This window comes from Chiloscyllium plagiosum, chromosome 31, assembly GCF_004010195.1.
Source record: "Chiloscyllium plagiosum isolate BGI_BamShark_2017 chromosome 31, ASM401019v2, whole genome shotgun sequence".
Classification (NCBI taxonomy): Eukaryota; Metazoa; Chordata; class Chondrichthyes; order Orectolobiformes; family Hemiscylliidae; genus Chiloscyllium; species Chiloscyllium plagiosum.
The window spans coordinates 20,494,376-20,519,305 of record NC_057740.1 but is presented as its reverse complement, the minus strand read 5'-3'; the positions used below and the strand labels follow the sequence as shown (position 1 = coordinate 20,519,305).

General features: G+C 40.0%; 1 protein-coding gene across 2 annotated transcripts in view; it reads right to left on the bottom strand.

Annotated features, from left to right (window-relative positions):
• LOC122565300 (leucine-rich repeat and immunoglobulin-like domain-containing nogo receptor-interacting protein 2) overlaps positions 1-24,930 on the bottom strand; it is a 169,642-nt gene that overhangs the window by 71,710 nt on the left and 73,002 nt on the right. For both annotated transcript variants that reach the window (XM_043721111.1, XM_043721112.1), the window contains exon 2: positions 2,820-3,009. The gene's annotated coding sequence lies outside the window, so the exon portion shown is untranslated. The remainder of the gene's footprint in view (positions 1-2,819; positions 3,010-24,930) is intronic.

The window sequence follows — 24,930 nt, the reverse complement described above, 5'->3', positions numbered from 1 at the left end:
TGGTGGCACTCCTTCTTGCCCATCACCAACTGGTATGGTGGCAGTTATCAGACATTTGGCATAGCCTCTCACACTACAGGTTAACTCACAGCAGGAAGGAGAATGAGGACCTTGTGTAGCCTTTGCCTCATCACATCCCTTTACACATTCATCTGCCATGGCAAACTCCTCTAAGCCCTCTGTTTCTTCCTCTCCTGCTGACCCAACCATTACCCTTCCACCGACACACTAACTCAATTGGCAGAACTGGTCCTCACCCCGACAACTTCTCCTTCTAATTCTCCCACTTCCGTCAGACCAAAGGAGTAGCCATGAACACCTGAATAGGTCCTAGCTATGCCTGCCTCTTCGGAACAGTTCATCTTCAGCTGTTACACCACCACCATTCTCCACCTTTTCCTCTGCTACAATGATGACCATACCAGTGCCACCTTGTGCTTCCACAAGGAGGTGGAACAGTTCTTTAACTTCACTAATACCTTCCACCCTGACCTTAAATTCACCTGGACCATCTCGGACACCTTCCTCCCCTTCCTGGACCTGTCCGTCTCCATCTCCGGTGACCGACTCAATACGGATATCTATTTCAAACCTACTAACTCCCACAGCTACCGGCACTACACCTTCTCCCACTCCCCTCCTGTAAAAATGCAATCCCTTATTCTCAATTCCTCCGCCTCCACCACATCTGCTCCCAGGAGGAGTAATTCCACTCCAGGACATCCCAGATGACCTCCTATTTCACAATTCCTCTCCCACGTGATCAAACCCACCCTCCAGTGCATCTCCCCAATTCCCACACCTCTGCCCTTTAATCCCACCCCTCCATCCACATAAGAATAGAAACCCCTGGTCCTGACCTTCCACCCCATTAATCTCCAGATACAACGCATTATCCTCCACCATTTCCACCACCTACAATCAGATCCCAGCACCAGAGATATATTTCCGTCCCTACCCCTAACAGCATTCTGCAGAGATGATTCCCTCCACAATTCTCTCGTTAGATCCATGTTTCCTTCGAACCCATTCTCCACTGCCAGCACCTTCCCTTGACACCACAAGAGCTGTAAAACCTGTGCCCACACTTCCCCCCTCACCTCCATCCAAGGCCCCAAAAGTTTCCTTTCATATCTGGCAGAGAATTTTCTGCACATCCAAACACCTCATCTTCTGTGTCCATTGCTCTTGATGTGGTCCCCTCAACATCGAAGAGACAGGACGCCAACTTGCAGAGCATTTCAGGGAACATCTCTGGGACACACGCAACAAACAGTTAAAAACAATGACTGCAGATGTTGGAAACCAGATTCTGGATTAGAGTGGTACTGAAAAAGCACAGCAGTTCAGACAGCATCCAAGGAGCAGGAAAGTCAATGTTTCGGGCAAAAGCCCTTCATCAGGAATACGCAACAAACAGCCCCACCACCCAGTGGCCAATCACTTCAACTCCCCATCCCACTCAGCCAAGGACATGCAAGTGCTGGGCCTCCTCTACCACAAAGTCCTAGCTAGAAGAATGCCTCATCTTTGCCTTGGGACATTTCAACAACACAGCATCAACATCGACTTCACTAGTTTCCAAGTCTCTCCTCCCCCCAACTCATCCTAGATCCAACCCTTCAACTCAGCACCGCCCTCTTGAACTGTCCCATTTATCTATCTTCCTTCCCACCTACCCACTCCACCATCGCCATCCACCTACCACAATGTCCTTCCCAGCGACCTTCCTCCTAGCCTCACCTCCACCCTTCTATTTATCTCTCATCCCCCTTCCCCCTTTCACATTCCTGATGAAGGATTAATGCTCGAAACGTCAATTGTCCTGTTCCTCGGATGCTGCCTGACCTGCTGTGCAATAAGAGGGGATTTTAGGCTGAGGGGTGCCTCTTAATGACTGTGCCATCTTTTGTAAACTTGGAGCAATGTGAGCAGTTTGGCGGCTGGCCCAGTGCCCTGGTATTTATGGCCCTCCCATTTGCCGACACATTGCTGAGAGATCACTATGGAATTCAGTTCTCGAAGTGGGAGCTGCTCCAAATTTCCAGAATTTCAGACTATATTGACGGAATGTATATTGACGGAAATAAAAGGCTTTGCATATGTTTCTATTAGAAACTTAGGATCTGCGTGAAACAGAACGAAAGAACCTGTATTTGTTTAGCCCCGTTCATTGCCTCAGGAAATCCCAAAGTGTTATACAGCTAATGAGGTATTTACAGCAGTGTAATTACTCCTACATTCAGGAAACACAGTGGCCAAACTGTACACAGCAAGCTTCCACACACAGAAAGGTGGTAGTGAATAATGATCTGTTTTTAATTAAAGGATAAATATTGACTCGGACACTGGGGAATAACTGCCATATTGGTCTCTGAGTCAATGTTCTAGGTTTGTTTATCTCTCTCTCAGGTAGCAGATAGAGTCCTAGTTTAATAAGTCGTTCAAAAGAATAACATTGCAGCATTTACTCAGCACTGGCAATGAGTGTCAGGCTGAATTTGTTTGTGCCCAAATCTCTAAGTGTGAGTTGAGCCTATAATCTTCTGACCGAGAAGCATGAGGACTATCAGCTAACATGATTGATACCAAGACCTGAGCACAACTAAACAGGGCTGAAATATGTATCTGTCTGAATTGCAGCATGGCATGCAGCCTAAGATATACTGAATGATAACCTGGTATATTGCAAATAAATGAAATGCTTTAGTTTTACTTAAACCTGTAATATTCCATTCTAGGTTGGTAGCAAATAAAGGGGTCCAGCATTGTCTTGAATCATAGATGAAATAAAGATCAAGATTACATCCATTACTTACATTGCATTCTGGTTCCAAATTTCTGTGATGCCAACTGACAGCAGATGGGTGGAATCGGTTTGGGAGTGGAAGGCATCAAATTCTCACTTCTTTTATAGCCTGGGATCCACGTTCACCTCAGACTGATAGGGAAAAGGCTTCAGGAGTACATGCAGAGGTCTTCTTGGCCAGGTAATCTCCAGAGTACAAGCTGCCAAATTCAAATTAAACTTCTGATAAAGGTGATAAATTTCATAATTTCTCAATTGTTTAAACTCGTCCTCATTTAAGTTGGTTTAAGCTTTGTTCCCCTGAAGCTCAAATACAATATTTTGCTGCTGTTGATCTCCTGATTGGTGCTAAAGATCTGATGATGATGTTCAGAAAATGAAGTAATTATTGTAAGATTTGGTCCAATAATTTTCAATTGTTTTCTCTTTAATATAAAGTTCAGTGGAAAATTACAAATGGAAACTATTTTCAAATATAATAAACAGATACATAGTGGAAAGACATATTTTCAAAATGAATGGATTTTATTCAGTTCCCTTTCTCTTATGTTCTAGGAAAAGGGTCTTGCCTCATGGTTTCTGCTGCAGTGCTGCAGAGTGAACTGGCAGCAGGAGCATGTACCCAAAATACAGGGATCATTCTGCGCAATGTGACAATTCACTAATGATCTCGTAAACTGCAGACAAACTACAAACATTGGAAAGTGTGTTGGAGATTGCAATTCAATGTTTAATTGAGGTTTTATGGCCTGAAAGAATAAAATGAATCGTAATAATATTAATCAATTGATGTTCCCAGCATCTCTGAACCAGAATCAAATGTTTCCTGAGTCTCGAGCCTGTGGATGTATGATATGAAATGAATAAAGAAGAGATACTTATCCAATTAGATATGTTTAACCCTTTATGTTTGGAGAAAAAAGACATTGGCTTGTAAAAACAGAAATATGCTACAAATCAAATTACAAAGCATATTCATGCAAAAAAAAGTATTGCTGAACATTATATATACAGCAAAAGCACAAAAGACATGAAATGTGTTTATTTGTATTCAAGGTAGCACACAGATGCGTGACTGTGGAGAAATGATGTAATTGCAGCTCATCTTCATCCTGATGTAAACAGAGAGTGAGCTTCCATGGAGACTGACACTTTAACTGGTTAGCATTTCAAAATGGAATGGATTCCAATTGTCACTTATCTCACCCTCCACCCCCGCCACCCCCAACCATATTTTAACTGTAATTGTGGAGAAAGATACAAGAAATCTAACAATAAGTGGTCTTGGATCTGAATGTTATATATTTCCACTTGTCAATCCTCCAGTTAATAAGCTGAATTTCCTTATATATGTTATATTTTCATGTTCTGTGGACTAAGTTTTGAATTGAAAGTGCAGATTAGGTATTTTAATATTCGTTCAAACATCTGTTTGATCCACTTCCTTTATGGTTGATTGTGTGTCTAGTATCTGCTATTGCAATGTATTTATTCTTTGGATTATTAGGAACTTACAAAGTGAACAAGCCTGGGTACAAAGACATACCCCGTTTTTATATTCAATTGAGTAAGTATTTTGTGTCCAGTATTCTACTTTACTATCCTTGTAGAGTTAATCGTTTTTCTGTTTTGTACTTGCATTTAATCTTTGTATTTATCAAGGAGCCAAATATTATTCAATTATCTGTTATGGAAGACATTTCATCATCACTCTGCAGCCTTCATTTCCTGCTCCTCATCATCTTTCACTGTATTCTGTCCTACATTGTCCTTGCTCAAAGTATCAGCCATGTTAACTATTCTCCTATCACTGGCATATATTTAATTCCTGAAATGAAAAGTGTATAGGATTTTCCTCAGTTGTAAATGTCAATGTAAAACAATATATAAGTCTGTTTTTGGCTCCAATTAAGCGCTACTGCAAAAAATTACATGCAGTACAATGTAAATAAAGGGGAAATGATATAGAAATATTCTATTGTATGGGTTTTATTAATTTTAGAAACTTACAAATGTATTCTGAGATATGGATTACATTGAATACTTGTAATTTGAACTTAATTTTAAGAGAACAAACAATAACTTTTGTTATTAATGGAGGAAAATGTACCATGTTTATTTTGCTGTTTATCAATAACAGAACGCAAGTTTTATTTTGAACGGAGTTTTGAGTTCTTTCTTTTGCATGAAATGTAAAAAAAAGTGTTAATGGGGTTAATAGCTTGAAGATAAAATAGATTATTAAATTATAGCAAAATTAAAAGGACACTGAACTTGATAAAAGAAAACTAATTGCTATCCTCTATTTAATTTTTTGGAAAAGAAATGCTTACAAAAATTGACACATAAACTTTCACTTTAATTGCTAGAGTTTACTGCTTTGTGTAATTCACTGAAGGTTCCCAGTTAGAGTCATAGACTCATAGAAATGTACAGCATGAAAACAGACCCTTTGATCCAATTTGTCCATACCAACCAGATCCCAACCCAATCTAGTCCCACCTGCCAGCAACCAGCCCATATTCCTCCAAACCCTTCCTATTCATATACCCATCCAGATGTCTTTTAAATGTTGCAATTGCACCAGTCTCCACCACTTCCTCTGGCATCTCATTGCATAAATGTACCACCCTCTGTATGAAAAAGTCGCCCCTTAAGTCTTTTTTATATTCTTCCCCTCTTACCCTAAACCCTGCCCTCTCGTTCTGGACTCATCCACCCCAAGGAAAAGACCTTGTCTATTTACCCTATCCATTTTCCTCATGATTTTATAAACCTCGGCAAGGTCACCCCTTAGCCTCCGACAGTCCAAAGAAAAGAGCCCCAGCCTACTCAGCCTCTCCCTATAGCTCAAACCCTCCAATCTTGTCAATATCCTTGTAAATCTTTTCTGAACCCTTTCAAGTTTCACAACGTCCTTCCAATAGGAAGGAGACCAGAATTGCATGCAATATTCCAAAAATGGCCTAATAAATGTCCTGTACTGCCACAACATGACCTCCCAACTCCTATACAAGAAGTTAATTTATACCAAAAACTGGAAAAACAATGGAATGTGTCAAAGGAAGAACTGTACACAGAGTTAACATAGCTCAGAGCGAGGGATGATACTTGATCAAAGTATTTTACTCTTTTGATGAAATGATCACCCAAGTTGACAATGAAAAGTTATGTCACATTAGTCAGCTGTTACATCACGAACACTAGAAGCATATTTTGCCTTGATTTCATTGAATGGTGGAACAGGCTCAATGGGCTGAAAGGCCTACTCCTGTTCCTATGTCTATGATCCCTTAAACACAGAATGTGAAGATTTCTTATCTTAGCTGCAGAAATTTTGCCAATGATTTTCAATTTTATGGCTCATACTTCTGAGAGGATAGCTTTTGTCCATCTACATGAAAATTTCTAATTTTCTTCAAATGCCTTATTAAGCTATATCTTAATGTCTCTATTTCATTGAAGAACCGAAAGGTCTGTTTCTGTGCTGTTTTACTCTATGACTCGAGAAGAATAACTTCCCAGTTCTCCTCATAAATGGAGTCACTCATCTGATAATCTCCTTTGTTTCCTTTCATATATTTTACATCTTTCCTGAAGTGCAATGTCTAGAATTGTCTACAATAATCCAGCTGAGGCATATCCTGTGACCAATAATATTCTGGCATGATTGAATTCTTTGATGAGTAACAGGAGAAAGTTGATGAAGGTAGAATGCAAACACATGACCTGACAGTCATTAAAATGGCTTTTAATGTTTTACATGACATTGTTTGCTTAAACTACCCAATCAAAACAAAAGAATGGTAAATTGTGTAGCCTGATCAAGTCCAGCTAGATGATTCCTCTCTGTAACTTTGAAGAGAAACTCAAAAACAGCTACATTTTACTCAGAAAAGTTCCTCAGAAAGCAGGTTGCCAATACTTGCTCAGAATTCTATCATTGAAATTTGCTCACAGAAAACATGTCCCATTTGACTAATGCAAAAGCAAGATCCTGTAAAAAGACAGAACATGCACCTCTCATCTTCACAAAATATTGCAAACTGTTGCATATTAGAGGACAAATCTAAAAATCACATGACACCAGGTTATAGTCCAACAGGTTCATTTGGAAGTATAAGCTTTCGGAATGCTGCCCTTTCGTTTAGCTACCTGACAAAGGAGCAGCCCTCCAAAAGCTTATACTTCCAAATGAACCTGTTGGATTATAACCTGGTGTCATGTGATTTTTAACTTTGAGAGAAAGAACTGCAGATGCTGGAGATCAGACTCGAAGAGTTTGGTGCTGGAAAAGCACAGCCCCTCATCAGGAATCCTGATGAAGAACTTTTGCTCGAAACGTCGATTCTCCTGCTCCTCGGATGCTGCCTGACCGGCTGTGCTTTTCCAGCATCACACTCTCAACTCTGATTTCTAACTTTGTTCACCCCAGTCCAACACTGGCACCTCTACAACACATTTGTGGAGCACTGTTAAAGCATCTTTTCTGAAGTCATACTGTTTTTCTTAGATTATGGGCTGGAGTCATCAGAGGAACTTTTAAAAGCTGAACATGATTTCAGCATAGTTGAAGAAATGAGCTTTTCCTGAACAATTCTTCAGTCAATGAATCTATTAGAGGTGTAACCTTGCTATATTTTTAATTTTTAAAGCTATTACATGTTCTACAAAAAGTGGTTCTATCCAAACCTCAAGGTGATTGCATTTTTAATTAGCTAACTGATGGGTGGGAATTTGTGGATGGTTCAAACACCAGCAGGGGAGCTATCTGATGTGACAGCAGCCCAGATTATAAACCTGCTTATTATGAGATATGCATTAAACAGTGACAGAGAAATAGCCGACTATCTAGGTAAGGTTTACTGCCTAATTTAAGACTGGACAGCAGGACGGTGAAAGAGAGCCTTTGATAGGAGTAATGTATGCTGAATGCTCTCTTATTTACTCAGACTGTCTAATAAATAGGTTGACACTGGGATACAGCTCAGGGTTTTCAAGGAACGTTCACCTTTGAAACCTTCCTCGAGGGAAAACTTGGTAAAAGAAACATTCCCCTCAATCAGTGAAGAAAGCATAAAAAGATTGAACTTTAGTTTGAAATCACAACAGACCAAGTCAATCATGTATCTGATTTGCTGGAGTACTTTGCATTAGATGTCTCAGCCAGAAATCTGTCAGAATCATAGACAACTAATTCTGTCTGCCTCCGGACCTGTGTGTGCTTCAGTGGTCAAAAGGAAATTGAAAAAAAAATCTCCTGTTCTATCTTTCACCCGAGGGCCAGCTGATTAAACTTTTAAGAGCACCATTAGATGGGAAATCAGTGCTATCTCCTTGGAAACAAGTAGGAGCATTCTTTAACTGTATGATTCTCGCCTAGCTGTGTACTGCCACCTTCCTGAGATGAAGAAGCTTGTGTTTTTCATTGATCCTCTAAACAATGCCGTCAGGAGTTCCAAACACCTGGCAGAACCAACCATGATGGGTAAGGTTGGAGCAAAGGAACCAGGCAAACTGCAATCCAAGACAAGCCCTCAATGGCAACCCAGGCAGAAGATATTTGTGTGATATCAATAGCTGTGATGGAGGAAGAAGACTGCAGCAGTATGGAGATCCCTAGTCTTCGGGATTCCCTTGCCATTGGAACTGAGTCTACCTTCTGTCAAGGATGTGTGTCTGCTGATGTTAAACCGTCTTACCATGTTAGAAGTTGTCCTGCACAAGGCGTCTACCCAGAGAAATTCAAACCCCTTCACACACACAACACAAGCTCTCCAGTGATCAGCAAAAGGTGACAGGGGCAGGATTGTGAGATCTGGAAGCCTCTTAACTTTGGACTGGAACATAGCTGGTGGAGTTTGAGTCAGTCATTTCCCTCTTGGAACAGGGACTGGAGAGGGCTTCAGCAGCTTTCTTCACAACTCGTCAGAATCCACCCTGCTGAGTCTGCGTATGGAAAGGGCGAAGAAAAGATGCCCTAAAATTAGTCTTCTTCCACCACTAATCCGACTGGAAAACTGGGTCCAGCAAGTCCATCTATCGGTGCTCAGAAAACCAAGTGAAATTCAGTCTCATGGGCAAAGAGCAGAACAGTGGTCTGGAATGAAGAACAGCCCTTTATGCTCAAGGACTCAGACATTTCAACATTGATCTCACTGCTCTGCAGGAGCCTCAAAGAGAAGGCAAAGGGCAGCTGTGGTGAGTTAAGAGTGATCCCTTGACATCAAGGCCAAATTCAACCAAGTGGGGCATCAAGGAGCCCCAGCAAAACTGGAATCAATGGGTATCGGGGGCAAACTCTCCACTGATTGGAGTGATCCCTGGCATAAAGGATGATGATTGTGGTTGCTGAAGATCAGTCATTTCAGCTCCAGGACATCTCTGCAGAAGTTCCTCAGAGTAGTGTCCTCGACCCACCATTCTCCAGCTGCTTCATCAATGACCTTCCATCCATCATAAGGTCAGAAGTGGGGATGTTCACCAATGATTCAGCACCATTTGCAACTCTTCAGATACTGAAACAGTCCATGTTGAAATGCAACAAGATTATAGACCATATCCAGGCTTGGGCTGACAAGTGGCAAGTAACATTCATACCACACAAATGTCAGGCAATGGCGATCCTTGGCAAGAGACCAACCTAACCATCAGCCCTTGACATTCTATGGTATTACCATCACTGAGTCTGCTACTATCAATAGACTTGGGATTACCATTGACCAGAAACTCTACTAGACTCACCGTATAAATACAGGGCCTACAAGAGCAGGTCAGAGGCTACGAATACTGTGAAAACTAACTCACCTCTGACCCTCCAAATCTTGTCCATCATCAACATGACACAAGTCAGGAGTGGGATGGAATACTCCCCACTTGCCTGGATGGGTGTAGTCCCAACAACATTCAGTAAACCTGGGACCATCCAGGGCAAAGCGGCCTTCTTGATTGGCACTACATCCACAAATATCCATGCCCTCCATCAATGCTCAGTAGCAGCAGTGTGTACCATCTATAAGATGTACTGCAGAAATTCACCAAAGATCTTCAGACAGCACCTGCCAAACCCAAGGCCAATTCGGTGAGAAAGACAAGGGCAGGAGATACACGGGAATACCACCACCTGCAAATTCTGCTTCAAGCCAGTCACCATCCTGACTTGGAAATTTATTGCTGTTTCTTCACTTTTACTGGGTCAAAATCCTGGAATTCCTTCCCTGAGAGTACTGTGGGTCAACCTACAGCAGATGGACTGCAACGGTTCAAGAAGGCAGCTCAGCATTATCTTCTCAAAGGCAACTCGGGATGGGCAATAAATGTTGGCCCAGCCAGTGAAGGCCATGATCCACAAATGAATTAAATTAAAGCTAAGAGAAGGAGGTGATTGCATCTTCTTCAGAAAAGGAAAGCCCAAGGAATAACAGGAACACATGGTACTAGATTCACAATGAAGAACAAACTCATCAATTGACTCTCAGAGCTCCCTGTTTGCATCACCAATTGCCTCATGACTGTCCGTTTACATCTTGCCATGAATCAGCAGGCAAATGTACTGAGTGCCTCTACCCTAATTCTGGATGCCACAGATCAGTCTAAGAAAAGATTCTAACTCTCAATTATGGAAAGGAATTATCAGAAAGGAATGTTAACATTCTTCATCTGACCAAGAAAAAGTTTCCCAATGATGTGGATATTATCTACAGGATGGACAGAAAGATTTTCAACCACTACTGGTTGAAGTCCAAGAAGAAAATGGACCAACCTCACCTGTTGAACTTCAGTATGTGGATGACAGCGTCATCTCTACACTCTTGGAAGACAATCTTCAATCTTCAGTTAATACCTTCACCTCAAGATGACTCAAATAATTTATCAATCTGTCTCAGATTAAACTCCGGCCCATATCTCCATTAAAATCAAAAGACAAATCCTCCTAAATATGATACATTTCTCATACTGGGAAAGCCATCTCTCATCCAAGGCTGACATTGATGATTGATGTGGAGATTCAATATCATATCCAATGTGCAAGCACTGCTTTCAGATTCTTAATGATGCAAGTCATCAATGATTATGACATCTGTGCTAATAGCAAGATCCTTGTGTATAAAGCAGTCAGCCATCAGATTCTTCTATCTGGCTCCAAATGCTGGAATACATAGAGACATGACCTCAAGTCTCTTGAGAAATGTCATCAACATTGTCAACATCAACATGTAGATTCTCTACAATCTGCTGCAAGCACAGGCGTACTAACATCAGCATCTTCGAAACTGCTAACAGCATCAGCATCAATGTCCTAATCATTCAAAATCAAATCCACTAGGTCGGCCATGTGCTTAGGGCGTCTGAGTTCCAAGTACCAAAGCAAATCTTCTTCACCCAGCTCAAGGAAGGCAATGAGAGAAGGACAAAGGATGTGTTTCAAAGACTCCCTGAAGGCCTCCCTCAAATCTTGAATTGACTCACCTTTATTTTTGTTTGAGTTAACTAAGGAATTATGTGCTGTGAAGAAGAAATATAATACTTGTGATTGAGCAAGACAGTGTTAAAAACAGAGAGAGTTGATTACCACAACTCACTCAGTGATAACACATTACAGTCCTATTTACTGTGCCCAGTTGAATGGCTGCATGTAACACTCTGTCTATTAATTGATGTTCAATTTGCATTGAGTCTGACTCATGTTTAAGTAAAGTTAGAAAAAAATGGACACATCTTGTAATGACTTCATTCCATTGTTATTTAGTAAAGTTATTTGTTTTGGTTTATAGATCTCAATAAGGATCATGATTTGTTGAATGAACATAAGTTCATCTTCTAATGATCTATCCTCTGAGGAAAGGCTCAGTCTATATAGGTAATATTTTGTGCATTTAATCACATGATCCAATATTGTGTTTACTTTGCAAATTAGTAGCATATGAAATGTTGCTTGTACTTTCCACACATAAGTGATTTCTCTGATCCACCTGACTGTCACATTCTTTACAATACAATTATACTTGCAGTGCTGAATAAAAGTGATATGTATTACCTGCCATCTCTCAATAATGAGCATCATCTGTCTTTCGGACATTTACTTGCTCATTCTTTTTAGGGTGCTTCATAATATTCACTCCTCACAACTTTGGGCTTTCCTACAGAAATTGATGTTATCCTTGTTAATAAACATTCTACCTCTTGATTTCTCCTGTGATTCAGAATCAGGTTCATTAATGAACACTCTGAACTACAAGCACCCAGAGCAGTTCCCTTGGGGGCTGTGTTAGCTACTTAAATTGGCTGCTTGCATTTTGTCAGTTTGCTTGAAATGAAAGGCATTGCCATTCTAAAGATAGTATGTAGACTGAACTACTGAAATACAGATATCAGGCTCAATAAGGCCTGTTGTTTTTAGAATCGTATTGCGCATATATAAAATGAGAAGACGGGTAGGTATCAAGGCTATTATTTGCTTTAATGTAGAATTTAAAATTTTTAAATATAACTAATTATAACAGTAATATATTTGATTTTTGAGAAAAGTCTGTCTTAGCTTTGAAAACCTAATTCAATGTCCAAATACTAAATTAATGGATTCCTGTTCAGAAAGCTTCAGTTAGAATTCTGACCTTGACTGATATTCATACTCAGATAAACTCTTACAGCTAGCTTTTAAAATTCACAACACGGCTTTTCGATTATGGTGCACTCACTGTTGATTAACATGGAAAATTGCTAATGATGGTCACTGAAAATTCGGAGGCTGGGATCATCTTGTCCTTGTCTGACTGTGCGATGACATATTGAAGGTGGGATTGAGATTTGTTTGAAAGGACATCAAACTTAGTAAAAATCCCAAAATACTAAACTGCATTTTTAATTAGTTTTTTTCAGGTTTTCAGGTTTTTAGGCAGAGGTAAATAACATCTTACTTGTTCCCGTGAGATTAATATCAGGGATACATTCATCGGCATTCTGAGCAAAGCAGAACACATCTTAATCCGAAATCAATTGAGCCCCAGCAAAGTGTTTGACTAGCTTACAAATGAAGGGTGAATGAAGGAGTAATATAAACTTCAGAAACAGCAGGCTAGAAATTGCAATATTAGTACATAAGCACAGCATTTTCATATTACAATACTTCGGGAACAATTTTAGCTGAGAGTTTTACAAACACAGTGTAATGGCAAAAGTCAATTGGACCTCCGATAAATTTATTCAACATTTGAATGGTAATATTAAATAAAACCCCAGAAATTCAGGAACGGATGTGTGGGGAGGAGAGGGAGATAAAGGTTTTGAAGAAGAATAATTACTCTGCTCAAAATGGGAAACTCTGGGGATCCTAAGAATTTGGGCCCTCCCTGGAGCTCATTATTATAAAGCTGGCATTACTCAATAGCCCTGCTGACTATGGAAGTGAAAGAAAGAGTTGACCAGGGCTCAATGTGTTTTGATTGAGTAGGTGGAGGGAGTTCAGGGATCAAGAGACACGGTGGCACGTTTGAGATGGGGAAAGTCAATCAGGGGTCTGTTTCAGAAAGGTCAGAAGTGGTGTACATAGGAGAAGGGCTTTAGAGACGCTACACTGAATATAGAGATGATGGACCCATTATCTAGTACTGCTGGAGCTACCAGTCTGAGGGCAGAACTTCCTCACACTAAGCAGTGGAAGTCCCACTCCCACCCACTTGTGCCTGTTTTGGGTGGTGGGTGAGCTTCTTCTAGGCATCTCAGCTGGTAGTCAGCTTCCTCACTGAGGGCAGAAGGAAAACATGCTACCATCCTTTCCCCCTGTCCCCTCTTTGTCCCTTCTCAGAAAATGCAGCCCCATGTTTGTATGAGAACCTGAATCGGACATTAAGCTTCTGATGAGAGAATGTTAGTACTTAACAGCCACTGCAAGTGTGAGTAAAGAGCATCTTGATTGTCCTCTCATAAAATTGCAGTCAGATTATTTCCAGTCACATTTGGACTACCATTATCTGGCCTTTCTAAAGGTTGATGATGTGGCATTGCATGATACAATTTCTGGGCAGAGATAATTTCTAAGTTTGTATTTCTGGTGCTGTTCAACACTTTGGTGAATGCACCTGCTACAGTAATCTTCAGTTTACCATTTAACCTATCCATTGCCCAATCATCTTAATATTATCATGACTTCTACTATCCATGTCTTCAATTCTTCCCTCATTCAAAATATCACTTCTCTATTCCCCCACAACTTCAATTATCTTTAAAGTTTCCTAGTCCTTGGCTATTTCCAAATGAAAATTATTTAACTGAAGTCTATTGTTAGAGAGCTCTTTTGGTGCAGTGATAATGTCCCCACCTCTAGGCCAGGAGGTCTGTGTTTAAGTCTCACCTGCTCCAGAGCAGTAATATCTTTAAACAGGGTGATTTGAAAATACCTTGAAAATCATTGTTGACCTCAGCTATGTGTGCAACATACTCCAGTCCTGCAACCCTCCTCTTTATTTACTTTTTCTTGTGAAAAAGAACATACACAAGGTTTGAACTAGTTAGATTTTTCCAGTTTTTTCAAACATCTACTCAACTGGAATGGTGAGACTCAAAATAATTACCTGTATTTTCATTTCCCAATGCTAATTGACTTCTGAGAAATTTTGAAATGTTTGTTTCTTAATTCTAGCATCATCTTTTATCCCTTGAATTAATTTTGACCACAATGATAAACCTCCCCCGCCCGAGAACCCAGACAGATAGATCAAAGAAAATGAGCTGTTTTTGTAAATTCATTCCACAAACAGGAAGACCCACTCCAGTCTAGGTTTCTGTGACAAATAACAGTGACAACTGGATATCAATGAAAAGCTCTCAAAGTTTCAAAAGAACTTTGATAACAGTTGCCTGACAAACTTAACTGCTAGTCATGAGCCTCATTGCTTAGAGCTAAGATTGCTCTCAAGCAAATGACAAGACTTCTCCTGTTTTACATTGAAATCAGCACATCTTGCAATACTAAGTAGCATTTTAACAATCCTCCTGGCACTAAGAGGAACCAAGCTTGAATATATTCGGACCCTGAAACAATGCTGTTTAATCTAGAATTGCAACTAATTATTTTATGTGTCTCAAAATTGCAGTACCATGAATTTGAAATGGATATAATATATTCATTTGAGACATTTCATAACAGAGATTACTACCAAAAGACTAACCCAAATGCTTTTTGACGACACTGTATTAGTCTGGAAACTACAGCAATGGAGATATTGGGAACAAACATTGTAAAACCGTTAACAAGAGCCTCTTTCTGCATGCATTGTCATTACACAAGTATTCCAGGACCAGAGGAGATGGGGGAGATACTAAACAAGTATTTTGCATCAATGCTTACTGTGGAGAAGGATATGGAAGCTAGGGAACATGGGAAAATACATAGCAACATCTTGAAAAATGTCCATATTACTGAGGAGGTTGTGCTGAATATCTTAAAACACATAAAGATGGATAAGTCCCCAGGACCTGATCACATATACCCTGGAACTTTGTGGCAAGCTAGGGAAGTGATTGCTGGGCCCCTTGCTGAGACATTTGCATCATCGATAGCCACAGATGAGGTGCCAGAACACTGAAGGTTGGCTAACATGGTGCTACTATGTAGGAAATGTGGTAAGGAAAAGCCAGGGAACTAGAGAACAGTGAGCCTGACATTGGTGTTGGGCAATTTATTGGGAGGGGATCCTGAGGGACAGGATTTATATGTATTTGGAAAGGCAAGGACTGATCAGGGACAGTCAGAATGGCTTTTTGCATGGGAAAGCATGAGTCATTAACTTAGTTGGGTTTCTGAAGAAATAATGAAGACAATTGATGAAGGCAGAGTTGTGGATGTGATCTATATGGACTTCACGAAGGCACCCAACAAGGTTCTACATGTAGACGGTTAGCAAAGTTAGATCTGATGGAATACAGGGAGAACTAGCCATTTGGAGCTAGAACTGGTTCGAAGGTAGGAGACTGAGGGTAGTGGTGGAGGCCTGTGACGAGCGGTCCGCCACAAAGATCGGTGCTGGGTCCACTGCTTTTCGTCATTTATATAAATGATTTGGAGGTGAACATAGGAGGTATGGTTAGTAAGTTTGCAGATGACACCAAAATTGGAAGTGTAGTGGGCAGTGAAGAAAGTTACCTCAAGGTACAATGAGACCTTGATCAGATGGGTCAATGGCCCAAGGAGTGGCAGATGGAGTTTAATTTAGATAAATGTGAGGTACTGTATTTTGGAAAGGCAAGTAAGGGCAGGACTTATACACTTTGTGGTAAGATCCTGGGGAGTGTTGCTGAACAAAGAGACCTTAGAGTATAGGTTCATTGTTTCTTCAAAACTGAGTCACAGGTGGACAGATTGTGAAGAAGGCATTTGATATGCTTGTCTTTATTGGTCAGTGCATTCAATACAAGAGTTAGGAGGTCACGCTGTGTCTGTACAGCACATTGGTTAAGCCACTTTTGGAAAACTGCATTCAATTCTGGTCTCCCTGCTATAGAAAGGATGTTGTGAAACTTGAAAAGGTTTGGAAAAGATTTACAAGGGTTGCCAAGGTTGGAGGGTTTGAGCCATAATCAGAGGCTGAATAGGCTGGGGTTGTTTTCCCAGGAGCTTCAGAGGCTGAGGGGTGACCTTATAGAAGTCTATAAAATCATGAGGGGCATAGACAGAGTGAGTAGCCAAGGTTTTTTTCCCAGCATAGCAGAGTCCAAAACTAAAGGCCATAGGTTTAAGGTGAGAGGGGAAAGATTTAAAAGGGACTTTAGGGTTAACTTGTTCACACAGAGGGTGGTGCATGTACAGAATGAGTTGCCACAGAAAGTGGTGGAGGCTGGTATAATTGCAATATTTAAAAGGCATCTGGATGGGTATATGAATAGGAAGAGTTTAGAGGTATATGGGGGAAAAACCGGCAAATGGGACTAGATTAATTTAGGATATCTGGTTTGGATGGATGAACTGGACTGAAGGGTCTGTTTCCATGCTGTACAGTTCTATGAGCCTATGACTCTACCAATTGTATCTTCTGCCCACTATCCAAGTATTCCTTAATTTGCTTGGCATCCAAAAGTTATCAAACTCTGTCTTTAAAATACTCAGTGACCATGAAAACTCTCTGGAATCAGGAATTTCAAGGATTCATAACGTGAATGACTCATCTCAGTTCTAAATAGTTCAACCATTATTTTGTAATTTTGGCCTGAATTTTCATAAAGCTGGGAGATTCTCCATCATTGCACAAATGGTCCTGGAGGAGTGAAACAAATTGAGCACCCCATGCAAGACTGGATCTAATCCCCCTTCAACCAGCTGTTGGACTAGACCTGACACCCCGCTCACCAGACTGAGCTCAAACCAACCCACTTCATTCATCACAACATTTTTGATACTACCAACCCGCTTAGTTCCACCTTCTATGTCATACCCATGTGGACCACGTAAAGGACTCATGTTCTCATCTGCTAAAACTGCTCAACATTCCATGATCATCTTGAAATCCAAAGGTAAACACTAGTACCTTTTCTTGACGGTAAGCTACCTTATTAAACTTGTCTCTCATCCTTCTTTCACCCTCACCTCTGATTCTTTACTACCAAGACTATCAGATCAGGTGCTGACCTGACCCTACCAGGCCAAAGTTCCTCAGAAACATCCTTATTACTCTTGTATTGAATTCAACCCATCTTCTCTCTTTGGTCCCCATGTTAACTGATGCAGATAATTGTCCGTTTTCCTCAGATTCTGTTCTCTCTGTTCTCTAACTCTGCTATAATTATCTTATCTTCAAAAAAAACCCACACTCAACTCTATCACTTAGAAAATTCCCATCTACAACCTTCATTTCCTCTCCAATGTTCTTAAATATGGTACCACCATCTACATTTGTGCCTTTTGTTTCCAATACTTTATGTATGAATCCCTTCAGTCAGGTTTTGGCACCTACTGCTGTATGGAAATGGCCCTTATCAAGGTCACAAAAATATCCTGTGGCAAAGGTAAACTTTCACTCAGCTGTAATGGGCCAAAAAGCCTTTATCTGTGCTGTAAATCTCTATGAGTCTATGACTCTCTCCTTGTCTTTCTCAACCTTTCTGTAGTCTTGACACAATTGATCACACCATCCTGTAGGGTGGCATGGTGGCTCAGTGGTTAGAACCGCAGCTTTGTAGTACCAGGGACCTGGGTTCAATTCCATCCTTGGGCAACTGTCTGGAGCCTGGGCAGTTTCCCTGTGTCTGTGTGTACCCCCCCCTTTGGGTGCCCAGGTTTCCTGTCAAAGTCCAAAATGTGCAAGTTAGGTGGGTTAGCCATAAAAATGCAGGGTTACAGGAAAAGGATGGGGGTGGGTCTGGGAGGGCTGCTGTTTGGAGGGTCAGTGTGGACTCCATGGATCAAATGGCCTCCTTTCACACTGTAGGGATTCTATGATCCCTCACCAACAGTTCTCCACTGTCATCTAGCAGGATGAGACTGCAGTCATCTATCTCCATTTTTACCCATCTCAGTGTAGCTGGAGAGTCACAAATAACATCTTCCCTGTTTTTTTTCCCATAAATTTACCTCTACTTACCCCAATCATGTATCTTTGGCCATCTGCTATTCCTCATCTACATGTTTCCTTCACAGATGTCATCCAAAATACCACATCAGTTTCCACATGTTCTGAGAAACAGTCATTTTCATTGTGAAATGGTAATGCTGTTTCTCTATGCACTGATATCACCAAAGCTGCTGAGTAGGATAGCCAACTTTACCTCTTTAGCATGCATCTGAAACTGTCTGCTATCTCTCAATTAGCAGATTGTTTATCTGAAATCCATTGCTGGATTAGTAGATACTTCCATCAATTAAATGTTGGATGAAGCCAGTGTCCTAGGTTTCTGCTTAAAATTCTACTCCCTAATCACCAACTTCAGCTTTCGTCCTTACAACTGCCTGGACCTACATTTATAATCTTAAGTGCCATATTTGATCCCTTCCTGTAACATATTCATTGTCTCACCAGGTCACCTATTGCTTCTACTGTAACAATACCAGACTCCGCACATTGTCCTTCTGCTGCTGAAACACTCATTCATGCCTTTATTACCTCCAGATTGTCAACTATTCTTGTGTACTGCTGATTGGCCTTCCACGTTCTATTATTCGCAAACTTGAGATCATCTAAAACTCTGCTGCTTATATCCTAACTTGCAACAAATCCCATTCAACTACCATCCTATTTCTGCTGACCAATATAAGCAGAGGACTGAGCAACACCTTGATTTTAACGTTCTCACTCCTGTTCTCAAATCCCTCCATGGTCTTGCCGGTCCTATCTCTTTAACCTCCTCAACTCTCTATCAGTACTTCTCTTATTTCAGACTCTTTGGCATTCCCCACACTAATTGCTCCACCATTAATGGCCTTGCCTTCAGGTGTCTAATTCCACCTCTGGAATTCTGTCCCAATTCCCTCTCTGCCTTGTTATCTCATTTTCCTCCTTTATGACACTATTAGCATTTAATATCTCTGTATCGTATTCTGTTAAATCATGCCTCTGTGAAACGCCTTGGGCTGTTTTGTTAGTTTAAAGGCTCTATATAAACACATGCTGTTATTGCACTGAAGTTTTATATTGACACATGATTAAAGCTTCCTCATATTATTTGTGAGTAGCTGAAGAGCAGGGAATCCTGCACAAATTTCTACAAAACTCCACTTGCTATTTTGCGGATTCATTTTTAAAATGTCTTTTGATGAGCTGTTTTCATTGTAATCAATTAATGCTTTAATAATGCAATGAACTAAGAAGTAGATTAAATAGATGGTAACTCATGCTGCGTGGAACTGTGGAATTTCTGATGTTTTACCTAAATAATTGGAGGGTGCAAAAATCTGTCCACATAAAGGCTATATTTGTATTCTTACCTGAGACAGCCAACACTAATAAGAGTTATTATTAAGCTCATTCAGAAACACTTCAAATACTAATCTAGAATGCGAGAATAGCTAAGTCCTGTACCAATTCATATACAGCCCCAGTAACAATCAAATAAAAGGAATTTTGTTGTCTGATGAATACAAGATGAAGTGATACACAGATATTTGAGTTATGTTAAATTTAATACATATCCACCTTAAATAGATTAATATTCTCTCCTGACATACCATCAATCAAATAATAGTGTTTTGTGAGGCCGGCCAATGGACAATCATTTCCTGAGACATAACTTTAAAATGTGTATTCAGTTTACAGGCAGAGAATTATCATTATAACATTCGAAAGACTTTTCGATCAGTTTACACACTAGAAATTAAGTGAAGATTATAAAACAGCAAAGTATTTAAATTATTTATCACTGACTTTAATTTATTAACATATTATGGTGCTTTGGCTGTGGTCAATCATAATTTAGTCTACCCCGCATGTATTTCTCAATTTATTTAACACCTAGCATTTCAGTAGATCAACTTCATTGCATGGTTTGTTAGACTTTCTTCTCCATGGTCCATGTAGTGAGTCATCATCGTCAAATGTATTCGTATTCTTGGCTCAGCTACCCAGCCAACCTGTCATATTCATGCTGTTGTCTTTCAGCCTCATATTGTGCTTAGTCTAGACATCAGATTATGGCAATTCATGAAACAGATTTCATTTCTGATTTACTGTAGAATCTCTATCAACCTCCTAATATCAGTTCTTAAGTTGTTTCCATGAGAAGTCTGTGTGGTCTCATCTTCCGCAATTATTGTTTGCTCTAGCTAAAGTCGTTCACCAGATAAGCCATGAGAAGATGGCAGGTCCATCATTTCAGTTGAGCTGCTGCTCTTTCTCTGCTCTGCTTTTAAGACTTGACATCTTGCTCCCCCTTGACTTTTCCCTGTAAATTCCTCCGCCTTTAAACTTCTGCTTTAAACATCATTTCGATTCTAATATCTATCAACAACTTCTTTACTGAATTCCAAACCTCAGGCTGTTAGGGATATACTGCTGTGTAGTGATAAAGAAAGTGGTAATCTAATACTAAGGGATAGGTCTTAAAATCTCAAAGTTACTTTCAGTAATGATGACTTTGATTGTTGTACAAAAACATTTCACTGCTTCACTCATGTCCTTTCAGGAAGGTAACCTGCCAATTAGGTTCAAAGCAATGTGGTTGACACCCTTGAAGAGAACCAGCAAACCACTTAGTTGAAGGGGTAATTAGGGATGGGCAACAAATGTTGGGTTTGCCAGTGATTCCCATGTCCTTTCAAATGATTAAAAACAGCTAAGTCATGTGGGTCCATTCTGGTGTGCAAATGTACTTTGGTAAAATCTGTCAGAAATGATCAACATCACTTAAACCTGAGACTAGCACCACCAACTAGCTTTCATGTCCCATTAACAAAACATTTCTGAGATTGCTTGACTGCAGTAAAACCCTGGTTTTACAAATAAAGTGACCCGACTATTAACATCCATATTGTTTTATGATTATAGTAGTTTGCTGCATTCAGACATTTGGGTGGTTGTTAGTGAAAAGCCCCTGCAGTTTTGCTGCTTTCCAGAATTGGTTGTCCCAATAGTTTTGCAGATTTCCATACACAGTTCAAGATGTTGCAATTAGGATTTATGGCTGGCTTGGTGTTCACTATACATCAAACTTTCATAATATTTAGAATTTTTTTTGTCAAGATAATAGCAGACAGTGGACAAACTGGTATGCTTTTCATTGGAACAGAGTAAATTATGAAGATTGATGAACAAAGCTGTTCAAATTTCTTCCGGCTTTTGATAAGGTAAGCAGTGTGATGGTAACTAGTGGGATTACATTTTATGTCCAAAAAAAATGAGGGAAGAGTTTTGTTTGCTGAATTGATGTGACTTATGAGTAACTGTGGTGAAGGAGTACCTGTAATAGCTCTATGAAGTGGGCATATTTTGAAAAGGAATGATTAAAAGAAGCGAATTAAAATAAGCAAATGGGAAAAACAGTGAAATTCAGACAGCTGTTTCAAAAGGACAGAAATCTCCCAGAATTTTCAAGTTAGTAGCTGATGAACTGGCTCCAATATTGACCTATCTCTTTCAACAGACAGTCAACATTGAATATTTACCAGGCAAACTAACATCTGTGACTTATTCAAAAATGGGCAGAAAAGTCAACCAGAAAAGTACAGATGTGTCTCCTTTTAGGTTCATTTGCAAATTTCTTGAACACATTGCTCACTCTCAGTTCACAAAATACTTTGAAAATCACAGTTCCCTGGTAGATAACATGGTTTTAGGGAAAAAAGATCAATGAGAACACAGCTTTGGTAGATTGGTTACAAATCTGAAAAGAAACTAAATTCTCACATAACAATACTTGACATCGCAAAAACCTTTGACAAAGTGCCTCATGAAAATCTCTTGTCTGATCTCCGTTGCTATGGAATCAGGGGACAGTGGCATGGTGGCTCAGTGGTTAGCACTGCTGCCTCACTACGCCAGCGACCGGGTTCGATTCCAGCCTCAGGCAACTGTCTGTGTGGAGGTTGCACATTCTCCCTGTGCCTGTGTGGGTTTCCTCTGGGTGCTCCAGTTTCCTCCCACAGTCCAAAGGTGTGCAGGTTAGGTGAATTGGTTATGCTAAATTGCCAATGGTGTTCAGGGATGTTCCGGTTAGGTGCATTAGTCAGGGATAAATATAGGGTAGGGGAAATGAGTCTGGGTGGGCTACTCTTTGAAGGGTCGGTGTGGACTTGTTGGGCTGAAGGGCCTGTTTCCACACTGTAGGGAATCTCTGGTTATTAAAGTGTATTTGGCATCTCTTTACCAACATGAGACAGAGGTGTGTGTGATTAGGAGTGAACCTAGCCTCAAGAGAAGTCCTCTCTGGAGAATCCCAAGGATCATGTCAGAATCTTTACACTTCTTGACATACTCAAGCCAACTTCTCAAGATGTTAAAAAGACACAGGCTATGACTATTTGCAGATGACATGTTGTTTACTCACCAGGCAAAAAACATAAGGTGAACCTCTGGAATTGCAAAAATGACAAGACCAAGGGGAGGTAACAATGAAATGCCAGAAAATCCATTGTCTTGCTAATCACCATCAATAGTATACACCAACAACTAGCTTTAGTTCTCTGATCAAATTCTTCAATAGTGAGATGGACTCCTCAGCATAGTTGTGCATCTTAGAAACAATCTTTCAGGGAGATTCCTCAATCAGCAGACAACATCCAAAGCAAAAAGGGTTCTTGTATTTCTGAGGATGAATTTTGGTATTGCAACAAAAACATTGGAGTTATAGTTTACCAAATATTTGTTCGCCCAGTTCTAGAATACACATAATGTTTGTTGGATTCCTATAATGTGGGACATATAAATAAGACAGAAATAATTCAAAGACCGACTGCATAATTCTACATGAATCAGACTAGGTAACAGATTGCCATTACATTCTTGATTAACAATTTGGAATAGGAATCACTACAGCATATATTGACCATGTTTTCTTAAATACAGAATGGACTTGTGGGAATTGATATAAACAGGTACCTATTGCTTTCTGGCGAAACATGAGGTAGTTATTCACAACCTACAAATTCCATTTGTTTCTAAGACTGTGTATCAATATTCATTTTTCTCCCACTTTCACAATGGAACAACCAGCCAAAGGAAATAGTCACAGCCTTGGAATCTTTCAGGACCCATCTTTGGACTACTTCCATTTAAATGTTTTCATTGTCAGGACTACCATCTCAAAAGCTCATGCCTGGTTTATCTGGTATGCTATAAAAATGTTAGTGAAATACTGCTCTTAGTCCATGATGCCAACATAACTAATGAAGAAGCAGACTATTCCTTACGCCATTAGTTATTCTAAATAAACACTGGTATTATCCCATAAAATATGCCTCAGCAATTTTCTAAGTAGAAAGGTTATACTTAGTGGTTACAGGAACTAATAGGAGGGAGTGAGGTCAGCTGTATGTTGTAAATTCCAATGAATAGCCACCGTGGAATGATCATTTCTGAGGTTCAGGTGGTTTTAGACTTTGCATTAGAATCAACTTAGTTGACATGACACTTGTGTACAAATCATACGATTTTTTATTTCAGACCCCATGGAGGTTTCTGAACTTAATTGAGTTTAGTAATCCAGTGAAGAACTAAAGCACTGCTGGATATCCTGGTTGCAGTTCTGCATCTGAGATGTTAACTTCTGCTTTACTTGTTAGTGTGAATATTAAAGATTTTCACAGGCATATTCAAAGAGCAATGGAGCTCTCCCATTACCCTGACTAACATTCCTGCCTGGTCATCATTCCTCCCTAAATCAATACCACTAAAGAAAACAATATCTGGCCAGTCCTGTCAGAGCTATTTATGGGATGTAGTGTTACAATTTGGCTGCTATGTTGCCTATACTTCAAAAGGTAATTCACTGTGTGTGACGAACACTAAAACATGTTGAAATAATAATACATCCTCGCAGTAAATTTATAGCCTGGAGAGAGGCATTGCCAGACAGCCATCCTTTCTGAAAGCAGTTGCATTAATGGACAGCCATCTGCACTAAATTCCATGTTTTAAGAAAGGATTGACTGTATCAGAGTGGACAATATTGCGACATACTTATTTTATCCCCTTTTGACCAGCCACGAAAATGATTATTTAACTGCATTGCTGCAAGAATGCTTTTAACTCTACTTTGAATGCAACTGGAGGCTTGCATCAGCCTATACAGCCAAAGAATTATTACAGGATTCAGGAAAGTAGAGTGAGAAGCTAACCTTGAGTTTCTAATTTTTCAGTGAAACAGCTACAGAACAGGTTTGGACCCAATTATGAATAAACTCAGTATGCAGTGAGCTCAGCCACAATGTACACATATTTAGCATTCTATTTAAAGCATGACAGGAATTTAAGAACTATATTGAAAAAGAAAAATAATTGATTAGCAACATACTGCTTTCAGTCTGGGAACTGTTCATTAGGAGAATATTTTGGTCTGAGGGGCACAGCGTAGACCTTTTAAAAATTTATTCACAGGAGGAAGCTGTCACAGGATAGGCAGCATTCCTTACCCATCTCTAATTGCCCAGAGGGCAGTTAAGGGGCAACCAGACTGCTGTGGGTCTGGAGTCACATGTAGGCCAG